The sequence below is a fragment of the Petromyzon marinus genome, unplaced genomic scaffold (genome assembly GCF_048934315.1).
Source record: "Petromyzon marinus isolate PM22_M1 ecotype Great Lakes invasive population unplaced genomic scaffold, UKy_Petmar_22M1.pri1.0 PM_Scaffold_22, whole genome shotgun sequence".
Lineage (NCBI taxonomy): Eukaryota > Metazoa > Chordata > Hyperoartia > Petromyzontiformes > Petromyzontidae > Petromyzon > Petromyzon marinus.
In genome coordinates, this window is record NW_027423191.1 from 130,133 (window position 1) to 140,236 (window position 10,104).

Below are 10,104 nucleotides of genomic sequence, written 5' to 3' on the forward strand. Positions count from 1 at the left end.
ACTATTATTGAACTTCTTACATTCCATATGTAGCTAATTCATTAACCCCACTGTCAAACCCAATAAATCTGAGACATCCGTCTAATTGCCATTTTTAACGATCCCAAAGAACGAGAATTGGAATAGCTGACAAAGCTTTTACCATCGCAGCACCACCGTTTTGGAACAATCTCGTTCCCTTCAGCTTAACGTCGTAAATATTCCTTCAGCAAAATGATCATGAACCAGATTAGTGCTGAATACAGCAAGCACATTTGCAAATGAGGTTATTAACTTTTGACCCCTTTAACCGTGCATCATCGATAGTTACATTTTTAATGCGTATATTTTATTATAGGGATCTGCTACTTACTCTGTTGTTGTTGTTGTTGTCTTGGCGTTGTCTGAGACTGTTGTTGTTGTTGTCTCGGTGTGGTCTGGGACTGTTGTTATTGTATCGGTAGTGGGTAGTTTGCGATAAACTACTTCAGGGCGTGATGACCCTGCCTTACGCGAGTCCCAGGCACAGTTGGCCGGCCGTCAGTACCTGGTAAGGGTTACGCGGTCTTCTCACTGCCTTGTGATCGTCTCGGGAGAGTCAATGGCTAAGGGAGCAAACCCCTACAGAAAATCAGGAGTGGGGCCCCTTAGGCGGTTTTGTGACGCAAAGCGGCACATTCCCGGCAGCCCCTGCAGCCAAACTGGTACCAAACGTCGTGCTACGCACTCGTATGAACATCGCCAGCAAGGCCGAGGGGGGGGGATCCTGACGCATGGGCAACAACAGGATTTCCAGAGTAACCTGCCCGGGCTTTGCGCCAACACGAGGTGCAAGAATGGGGAGAGGACACTCCTTCTCGGCCACCTAACCGTGGCCAAGAAACACGGGCGGCAGCAGCTCACGGGTTATAAGCTCATTTTAGATTGGCGTAAAAAAATGGGCGCCATGGGTTTCCATCGTCAGTGGAAGGGGTCATTGCACCCTAGTGGATAGCTACCGCCGCCCGCCTCAAGCTGGGCAGCCTCCGGCCAACAAGCTGCTTTCCCGCCACGGCTCACCTGCTCCAGTGGGTGCTTGGAGCTTATGGTTCATTACCAGACAAGTGGGCTGCAACACCTGCACCAGACAAAAGCAAAACAAAACGAAAGAAGGTTCCAGCCCTTCATTTTGCAAGCTGGTAATGTAAGCACAGCGTGTTCTGGACTCTCCGGAGATCTATAGCAGATTGAGGACATCGGCAAGACTGCAGCTACCGACGGGGAGCTGGGCGAGACTCCGTGTGGATATTGTTGTCGGTTGTCTATCGCTACCCGAATGCGATCACTGTGCATATGCTATGCACTTCCTATGATTATTTCATTTAATCGAATATCTACCTTAACGCTGCCCATTGTTAAACTACTGGAACGTAGACTGCATACAATTGTAATAAAAGCACTTCCACGACAACTGTTGACTGGCATCTCTCTTTGAACACATTCCTGCGGAGGGGGCTGGTAGGAAATTTTGAAGTAATTGTGCACGGATATTTAAGCCAAACTTGTTAGGAGTCGTGCGCAGAAGAAAGCAAAATGAAAAGTGAGCAGAATTATAAAACGACGCCAGAAAGCTGCAGTGTAAAAGAGGTCTCACCAGAAAGTGCAGTGTTATAATCCCCTGCCTCCTGTGAAGAATTAATCCCGGTTGGGCTTCCAGTCCATATAAGGGCACCACGGGGTGACCAGCCCCTCCCCACCCAGACCCACCCCCACCCCTCCCACCCCCCACCCAACCCCTCCCACCCCCCACCCAACCCCACCCAGCCCCTCCCCACCCTCCCCACCCAGGCCCTCCCCACCCTCTCCACCCAGCCCCTCCCTACCCTCCCCTCTCCACCCAGCCCCACCCCTGCGACGTGGACAGACATCCACAGACATACACAATTAATCCCCTGCCTCCTGTGAATTAATCCCGGGTTGGGCTTCCAGTCCACTACGTTTCCTACCAGTATTATATGACTGCACAGCTCTGCTCTCTCTTTCTCTCTCCGGATGGCTCCACACTCTCTCACTCTCTCTGCCGTGACGCGCGCCTCCCTGCTCAACTGTCGTCGCACGTCTCTCCCCCTCGCTCCCTGTCCACCGCTGGCTGACGGCGTGCCGGGAGGAGAGACGGCTACGCTGGAAGGACCGCCAGGTGGCCGGTGGCGAGTAGAGCGTGGCGATGACGCAGTCCGGGCTCCAGGCTTCCCACACCGACCCAGCGTCCTCTCACTGCCTCCCCTTATATTCCCCTCGGTGGAGCAAGCTCCGCCTCCGGACACGCCCCGTCGTAGAACCTTCTCGACCGTTCTCGTACGTACCCTCTAGCTCCGCCTCCGGACACGCCCCCTCGTAGAACCTTCTCGACCGTTCTCGCGCGTACTCTCTAGCTCCGCCTCCGGACACGCCCCCTCGTAGAACCTTCTCCACCGTTCTCGCGCGTACTCTCTAGCTCCGCCTCCGGACACGCCCCCTCGTAGAACCTTCTCGACCGTTCTCGCACGTACTCTCTAGCTCCGCCTCCGGACACACCCCTTTCGTAGAACCTTCTCGACCGTTCTCGCGCGTACTCTCTAGCTCCTCCTGTCACCTTTGGCCCAGATGGATCCCACACTTCCCATTGGGTATTAGTTACCAAGTGGTGGCTTATGCAGATACCCCTCGTCAACCCCTAGATGGCGCTCTCTCATTCCATCACCTCCCCCCTCCCCCCTCGTGATGAAAAGACGAGCCGTCCCAGCTAGGAATGGACCCGAACAAGTAATGGAAAGAGCGACATAACCCTGGTGGCAACAAGCACAAGAGAGCATACATAATGAAGAATAGCGCACGAACGATAACGAACGCAAGAACAAGGAAGCAAGGTGAATACCCAACACAGGCAAAGGCACACACGAACGTTAACGGAATCGGGGCGTCTTTGAACGGGTCTGTGACGCCGTACCATCCCCTGCATCCGTATCCAGCCCTGCATGGGTTGGCTCGGCAGGAGGAAGGGCGGTCGGTCAGCGGAAGGGTGATGAAGTCCGTCGCTGCGGGGCTGGATCGTGCGGGGTCAGCGTCCGCAGCAGCAGCCAAGGGCTTCGCTGCCGCGGGCGGTAAAACAGAATCCCACGGGGGATCAATCTGCAAACCGCTCTGGCACCAATCAAATTCAAGGACAGTGCCATCATCATTATCAGAGTTGTCTCTTTTTGGTTGCATTTTGACTGCTTGTGTTGTGGTTATTGCAAACATGATCCCTTGTATAAAGGTGTCAGTTTTTGTGCCAGATAAAAGGGTAAAAACCTATCACTATAGGCTAACGAGTCGTCGTCGAGGGCCCGGGGGGATGTCCATCCCACCGAGATGTAGACGGCCCTCGAATCGACGAAGAAAAGCCGTCCAATCTCCTCCCGCAGCAGTGAACTGACTTGCAGTTGGAACTTGGTGAACGATTTCCACCTTCTAGATTTGAAGCTTTCGTGACTGCAAGGATCCATACTCACATTAAACCAATTTTCAATGGTACAGTATATTTATTCAAGTAGTGGTATCCTAAACTTTCACAGCAGCTTATTTCCCTTCACACCAACATTTGTAACCCCCCCCCCCCCCCCCCCGTGCCGGTCCTCTACAGTATTTTATGCTAATTCCTTTGTCAAAGCGTTTGGTTTCCTCCCACACAGCTTAAAGGACGCTGTATTCACTCCAACGCTGTCCTCTGGACAGTGCGGTCCCTTCACCTGATGAAGGCCACTTGTGTTTTGGCCGAAACGTCCTTATTTTTTGTTTTATTTTTTACCTACGTGACTTTACCGAATAGAACCAAACAGTATGGATCCTTGCAGTCATGAAAGCTTCAAATCTAGAATCTCCTCACCACTGTGATGATGAGAGAGAGAGACGCAGACTCCAAATATTCAGCAGCAGCAGGCATCGTCACGGGTCGGAATCAAACCCACGACCTCCTGTATACCAGGCGAGGTAGGTAACATCTCCACTGTGATGATGAGAGAGAGACACATACTCCAAATATACAGCAGCAGCAGGCATCGTCAGGGTCTGGATGGAACTCACGACCTCCTGTATACCATGGAAGGTAGTTAACATCTCTTAGCCACTGTAGCACCCGAGGTGGCATACTGACGTGACCTTAGCCCCCAGGGTTGCTTCCTATAGTGACCTGGACAACGTGCGATGTGTGTAGAGGGCCCACAGAGGGCCTGGGATGGATGAAAGGAAGCTCAGCGCAAAACCATATTCGTGGTAAAGTCCGAGTCACATCAAAGTATGAGTGTGAGTTATGGACCATCGTGCCAGGGGTGGATTTCAACATTGTCAGGGTTGCCATCGCTGTTACCCCGCCTTGTTGAATGTACAGGGACTCCCCATATATGTTGTATGGCCTGTACAAAAAACACGGGGAATGGCGTTAAACGTTGTATAATCGCCTGTAGACGTAGATGCCAACGGTTCTTCACGCTCTGCAGATGTGGATGCCACTGGTTCTTCATTTTCTGCAGATGATAGATGCCACTGGTTCTTTATATTCTACAGATGTCGATGCCATTGGGTTTTCACCTTCTGCAGATGTAGATGCCACTTGTTATTCACGTTGTGCATATGTAGATGTAAATGGTTCTTCATGTTCTACAGATGTAGATGCCACTGTTTCTTCACCTTCTGCATATATAGATGCCACGGGTTCTATACATTCCACAGATGTAAATGCCACTGGTGTTCACGTTTCCTTTGTCAAACGTTTGGTTTCCTCCCACACAGCTTAAAGGACGCGACCTGGCTTGACTTTCTTTACTCCGACGCTGTCTTCGTGACAGCACGGTCCCCTTCACCTGATGAAGGCCACTTGTGTTGTGGCCGAAACGTCGTGAATTTTGTTATTTTGTCTTTTACCTTACGTGACTTTACCGAATAGAACCAAAGAGTAAGGATTTCCACCTTGGAAGATTGCGGGCTGCTGCGGCGCATGCCGATTCGACCCAGAATGGCGGACGAGTTAAGTTTTTTCAGTTTTTCAGTTTTATTTATTTTGGTATGGCCCTGTGAGCCATTCGGCTCTTGAATCGGAGTGCAACCGCAACAAAACAACTAAAACACATGAACAAGAAAAACATCTTCAAGTGACTACTGTGTGTTGACTGTGCGAAACAGAAAATCCATTAAAAAAACAGCAAAATATTCCTGAAAAAAGCACCGTGCACCAACGCTGTGTGCAAAAAAATCCCAGTGGGATGCAATTCAAACAACAACAACAACAACAACCACAAGAAAGCTTAGATTAAGGCCATGAGTGTAACTCCGTACTACAACAAAACAAACATGTCCAAACCAAAAAAAAGTTTGCAAAATCACCAAAAAATAAAGCCATAATTGCAACGTAACAGCGAGCACAGGGACTATGACCGAATTTTTAACAATAAACTACGTAAATAACACGTAACACCAAAATCCTGTAGCCATAGCTGGCTGCATGAGTCATTCCACAACAACAGAAGCATCGGTCGGAGTATCAAATTTTTCAATGCCCTTCCCACCATTTCGGGGCTGCAAACCCCGAAATGGCGGGAAGGTCCAGCGCTCCGGTCGCCTCGGTTATGACAGCGGCGGGAAGAGCGTGTTTGCCGTCCGGTAGAAGTCGCGGCAGTCATCCGCTCAAAGAGATGAGCGGCGGCCAACGGCCGACAGAAAACCCTCCCCCAGGTGACCCGGCGATGCCCAGCCCAGCTCCTGCGGAGGTGGCTTGGCTGGGCTCGCCATGCACTCCCGAGCCGACTGGAGCACGTTCGTCGAGAGCGGGGCGCTCGAAGGGGGACGACGCCTTCCTTAGTTCGGCGTCGTCATCGGGTGACGCAACAGCTGGGTCATTACGTTTAAATCGCCGACTCGGGACATGACGGGCGAAGTGTTCGTTGGCACTTGTGGCACCAAATGTAGTGTCTTCGAAAAGTTGCTCACACCGACGCGTTGGAACAGTTCACCTGCTTACACTTTATTCGCCTATTCTTGCACCAGTTGTAGGCACTCTTATAACTATCTATACGGTCACTTGTGTTTAACCTCTCCCCACTCTTGTTTACCTTTCACCTCGCTTATCCTGCACTCGGCAGCTCTGCTCTCAGCGTCTCCGCACACAGCGACTCTACATCTCCACCGCCGCCTTCACCTAGGCTCCCTCAGACCCGCTCAGACCGTCTGTGCCTTTACCTATGGCATCGGTCGTGCAAAAACAACTTAAACACCTCGATCATTGTACAACGATCATTTTTATTAACAGATATTGAAGCATTTACAGTATGCATACGTGACACTCCCCATTTTGCCTGGGATGTAGTGAGCAAAATTTATAGTCTTTGAAAGTGGAGGAAAGGTCTCCAGATGCACCACCATTCACATCACTCACTTCTTCTTCCTCCTCCTCCTTCTGCCACCAAACCTCAAAGTGTTTAGCGAAAGTCTTCGGCCCTACTTCTCGTTAGGGTCTCCTTTTTGAACTGGATGCGCTGCTTCAACTTCGCATTAATTATGACTTCGTCATGCATGGGAGAAGATGACTTGCCTGCGTTTTCACTTGTGACTGCAGCAGATCCAATCTATGAACCCCCTCGCAAACATTTTCAACCTCTCACCTCACCAAACGTACATTTCCACTCGAGTGGTAATCCGCTCGCATTCGTCCATTACGCACCTCCGATCAGCACGGTTGGCTACATACGGTGTGAAAGAAGGTCAACATACATGCATACATTGTATAAAAATGGCTACAAAAAGATCCGAATAATTATAGGCCAATATCTATTATTTTACCAGTAAGCTAAAATATTCGAGGGAATAAAAAGTTAAATCACAAATAAACTGCTGCCTAAAAAGTCACAATCTCCTGCGCAGTAAACAGGTTTTCGAGAGGATTCCTGCACCACCACAGCTACGATGGATGTATTATTATTGTTTTCTTCAGTACCCTGGATAAAGGCCACTACTGCTGTGCACTATTCTTTGACTTGGTAAAAGCCTTTGACACTGTTGACTAAGATATTCTAATCACAAGACTTGGCCAGCTAAAATGTTCAGACAGTACAATAAAATAATTCCTCAGAGTAACGCGAGCATATACGGCGATAGGAAAAGGTCCTTAAAATGAATGTAACAATATTCATACAAACAGTAATGAAGGAGCCTGTTCCTACAAGTGATAACCTCACGTCCACAAATATTAATATAGCAAAGGCTGTTCCACAGGGTTCCATGCTGGGCCCAATTCTGTTTTTATATTGAAACAATCTTGGACTAAACTTAAATCACTCAGAATTAAATCAATTTGCTGATGACACTTGTCATGCGGATATTTGATAAATCCCCAAACGAAGTCAAACAGAATCTCCAACATAATTTCGACTTAATTCAACATCAATTTTCATAAATAAAATTGCCCCTAAAGCCCCCCAAAAAAACAAACATCGTTTCATTCCATTCACCTATTACAGATATGAGAAAGAACATCATTTAACAAACGGAGTGTTTAAAATACTTGGGTTTACTGATCGATTAAAAGCTTACATTCCAACCCCATATTGATCACATATGAAAGTAAATCTAATCAAAAATAGGGTTTTCACACGGGAAAAAAGTTGTCCCATCTATTGTGCCTGTAAATTGTGGAAGCTATAATTCTACCACTCCTTTTCAGCTACTACGACACGGCTTAAAGTATATCGACTAGTGCAACGCTAAACAGACTAACCGAAATTTCTAATTCTGCTCTTTGATTTCTACTGGATGTACCACACAGGACCCACCATTCTGACCGTAGGTACATAAAATAAATGAAAACTAAATTATTTACTTTATTTTACCTACGTGACTTTACGGAAAACACCAAAGAGTATGAATCCTTGCAGTCACGAATTCTCAAATCTAGACCTAAAATCAAATCTCACATCCCTCGACGCAAGAAGAAATCATCTAACATTAGGGCCCTGTTCGTCCATTAAATCCTTATTGGCAAATCTGCGCTACACTATTATTGAACTTCTTACATTCCATATGTAGCTAATTCATTAACCCCACTGTCAAACCCAATAAATCTGAGACATCCGTCTAATTGCCATTTTTAACGATCCCAAAGAACGAGAATTGGAATAGCTGACAAAGCTTTTACCATCGCAGCACCACCGTTTTGGAACAATCTCGTTCCCTTCAGCTTAACGTCGTAAATATTCCTTCAGCAAAATGATCATGAACCAGATTAGTGCTGAATACAGCAAGCACATTTGCAAATGAGGTTATTAACTTTTGACCCCTTTAACCGTGCATCATCGATAGTTACATTTTTAATGCGTATATTTTATTATAGGGATCTGCTACTTACTCTGTTGTTGTTGTTGTCTTGGCGTTGTCTGAGACTGTTGTTGTTGTCTCGGTGTGGTCTGGGACTGTTGTTATTGTATCGGTAGTGGGTAGTTTGCGATAAACTACTTCAGGGCGTGATGACCCTGCCTTACGCGAGTCCCAGGCACAGTTGGCCCGGCCGTCAGTACCTGGTAAGGGTTACGCGGTCTTCTCACTGCCTTGTGATCGTCTCGGGAGAGTCAATGGCTAAGGGAGCAAACCCCTACAGAAAATCAGGAGTGGGGCCCCTTAGGCGGTTTTGTGACGCAAAGCGGCACATTCCCGGCAGCCCCTGCAGCCAAACTGGTACCAAACGTCGTGCTACGCACTCGTATGAACATCGCCAGCAAGGCCGAGGGGGGGGATCCTGACGCATGGGCAACACCAGGATTTCCAGAGTAACCTGCCCGGGCTTTGCGCCAACACGAGGTGCAAGAATGGGGAGAGGACACTCCTTCTCGGCCACCTAACCGTGGCCAAGAAACACGGGCGGCAGCAGCTCACGGGTTATAAGCTCATTTTAGATTGGCGTAAAAAAATGGGCGCCATGGGTTTCCATCGTCAGTGGGAGGGGTCATTGCACCCTAGTGGATAGCTACCGCCGCCCGCCTCAAGCTGGGCAGCCTCCGGCCAACAAGCTGCTTTCCCGCCACGGCTCACCTGCTCCAGTGGGTGCTTGGAGCTTATGGTTCATTACCAGACAAGTGGGCTGCAACACCTGCACCAGACAAAAGCAAAACAAAACGAAAGAAGGTTCCAGCCCTTCATTTTGCAAGCTGGTAATGTAAGCACAGCGTGTTCTGGACTCTCCGGAGATCTATAGCAGATTGAGGACATCGGCAAGACTGCAGCTACCGACGGGGAGCTGGGCGAGACTCCGTGTGGATATTGTTGTCGGTTGTCTATCGCTACCCGAATGCGATCACTGTGCATATGCTATGCACTTCCTATGATTATTTCATTTAATCGAATATCTACCTTAACGCTGCCCATTGTTAAACTACTGGAAAGTAGACTGCATACAATTGTAATAAAAGCACTTCCACGACAACTGTTGACTGGCATCTCTCTTTGAACACATTCCTGCGGAGGGGGCTGGTAGGAAATTTTTAAGTAATTGTGCACGGATATTTAAGCCAAACTTGTTAGGAGTCGTGCGCAGAAGAAAGCAAAATGAAAAGTGAGCAGAATTATAAAACGACGCCAGAAAGTTGCAGTGTAAAAGAGGTCTCACCAGAAAGTGCAGTGTTATAATCCCCTGCCTCCTGTGAAGAATTAATCCCGGTTGGGCTTCCAGTCCATATAAGGGCACCACGGGGTGACCAGCCCCTCCCCACCCAGACCCACCCCCACCCCTCCCACCCCCCACCCAACCCCTCCCACCCCCCACCCAACCCCACCCAGCCCCTCCCCACCCTCCCCACCCAGGCCCTCCCCACCCTCTCCACCCAGCCCCTCCCTACCCTCCCCTCTCCACCCAGCCCCACCCCTGCGACGTGGACAGACATCCACAGACATACACAATTAATCCCCTGCCTCCTGTGAATTAATCCCGGGTTGGGCTTCCAGTCCACTACGTTTCCTACCAGTATTATATGACTGCACAGCTCTGCTCTCTCTTTCTCTCTCCGGATGGCTCCACACTCTCTCACTCTCTCTGCCGTGACGCGCGCCTCCCTGCTCAACTGTCGTCGCGCGTCTCTCCCCCTCGCTCCC